Raw genomic sequence first — 2470 nt, 5'->3', positions numbered from 1 at the left:
GGAGAATGGAGAGATCAATGATGGAAATAACACTGAGAGACCGAAAGAGAGCAAGTTGGGTGAAAGAGCAGACTAGAGTGAAATATATTGTGGAGGCGGTAAAAGAGAGGAAGTGGAATTGAGCTGGTAAGTTAGTGTGAACGACTGATGAACGGTGGCGAGATGGGAGGCGTGGAGGAGGGAGACCAGACAGAAGGTGGAGAGATGAGATAGGGAAGTTTGCAGGAGTGACGTGGCAGAGGCGTGGACTCAGGATGGCTGATTTGATTTATATATATATATATATATATATATATATATATATATATATATATATATATATATATTATATATATATATATATATATATATATATATATATATATAAATAGACAGTATAAAAACACACGGAACATACATAAATATCGTCCAAAGGGCATGAACATTCATGTATGCAATGCATGCAAAACATCATGTGTATACACAGAGGCATTTATGGGTCTGCTACACGTGCCGGGCCTTTCACAAGTGGTGAAGCTAGCGCCCGCCGCTGGGGGGAGTGGAGGGGTGGGAGGGGGGGACGGGGGTGAGGGAGGGGGATAAGGGAAGGGGAGATGGGAGGAGGAGGATCGGGAGAGGGAGGGGATGGGGATGAGGAGGGGGAGAGGGAGGGGGAGAGGGAGATGGCGGGGATGAGAATGGGGATGAGGAGGGGGAGAGGGAGAGGGAGAGGGAGAGGTGGGGAGAGGGTCAGTATGATGATAGGGAGAGGGAGGGGGATGGCGATGGGGAGAGGGAGGGGGATGGCGATGGGGAGAGGGAGAGGGATGAGAATGGGGAAAGGGATGGGGGAGGGGGAGGGGAAGGATCGATGGGGATGAGGCAGAGGAGGAAGAGGAAGAGGAACTTGGGAAGAAGGGAGGAGGATAGGAGGATAGGAGGAAGGATACGGAAAATGGTGGAAGACGAGCAAGCGCAATGGTAATAAAGAGGAAGAAGATGAGGAAGATGAGGAGGAGGAAGAGAAGGAGGAGAGAGAAAGAGAAGAAAAATGGGAAAAAGAGGAGAGAAGAGGTGCAAAAGAGTAGAAATAGGAGAGAGGAGAAAAGAAAAAAAAATGAAAAAAAGGTTGAAAGATTGATGAAAATTGAGAAGAAGAAACAGAAGGAAGACATGGAGAAGACAAGATAAATTGAAGAAATAGAGAATTGAAACTAATAGGAAGAGAAATAAACGGAGAGATGGAGAAAGAAAAGAGATGGAGAAAGAAAAGAGAATAGAGAGAGGGAGAAAGCGTGAGAGGAAAAGGAAGAAATGGTAGGAGAAAAGAGAGGAGAGAGAGGAAAGAGAGGAAAAAGAGAAAAAAGAAAAAGGAAAAGAAAAAGGAAAAAGGAAAGGTAAAAGGCAAGGGGAAAGGGGAAGGGGAAGGATCCCAGAGGTCACGTGCCTGACGCTCTCTCTCTCCCCCCCCTCTCTCTCTCTCTCTCCCCTCCACCAATCAAATACTTCACAAATTATCAAAGAGCATGGCATAGCACCATCATTATTTTTGAAGTATTTATTACTCTTAGATTCTCAGGTACTTTGTCTGTCTGTCTCTCTCTCTCACCCTAAAAAAAAAAAAAAAAAAAAAAAAAAAAAAAAAAAAAAAAAAAAAAAAAAAAAAAAAAAAAAAAAAAAAAAAAAAAAAAAAAAAAAAAAAAAAAAAAAAAAAAAAGGAAAGAGAAAAGAGAAAAGAAAAGGAAAGGAAAAGAGAAAAGAAAAGATAAAGGACAGACAAGAAAAGGGTGCCATTTAAGTGGCCTTCTTTGGCACCTCAGTGCCTCGCTGAGCTCAACACCACTCCATTACGGGAGGACATCGATCGAACAAGAACACCGTCACCCCCCCCCCCAAGAACTCCATAGCCGAGTGCACATGCTGTACAAGGTATTCTGGGGGGCATTTCAATGGACCCGAATCGATACGCAAGATGCAGGAAACCACGAAGAAGTTGTATAAAACATCTCAGAGTGCAGTTGGGTGGTATCCAACTTAAAGTTATTATCTTTATTTTATTTCATTTATTCATTTATTGTTATTATTGTTATCATTATTATTATTGTTATCATTATTACTATTACTATTATTATTATTATCATTATTATTATTATTATTGTTTTGACTGGAAGTATCTAGGCAGTAAACTGGAGAACATCTGTTCGTCTATACCCCCCTAAAAAGACTTTGTAGAATCAGTTCCTTAACCTCACCTAAAAGTGGTTAAATTGTGGTTTAATTTTTCTTTATTGGAAATAGCTAGGTAGAAACGGGAAAATACTGTTCGTCTGTACCCCATGAACCGACTTTGTAGAATCAACTCCCTAACCTAACCTAACCTGACCTAACCTACAGAACCATAGAATTTGGAGCCCATGTAAAATAATCATGAATATCTCACTTTTTACTGCAGATATGAGACATGAAAGTGTAAGTGCTGCGCTCATACACT

The sequence above is a fragment of the Oratosquilla oratoria genome, chromosome 9, assembly GCF_046742065.1.
Source record: "Oratosquilla oratoria isolate Oo_2021 chromosome 9, ASM4674206v1, whole genome shotgun sequence".
Classification (NCBI taxonomy): domain Eukaryota; kingdom Metazoa; phylum Arthropoda; class Malacostraca; order Stomatopoda; family Squillidae; genus Oratosquilla; species Oratosquilla oratoria.
Note: the sequence above shows the minus strand (reverse complement) of the source record.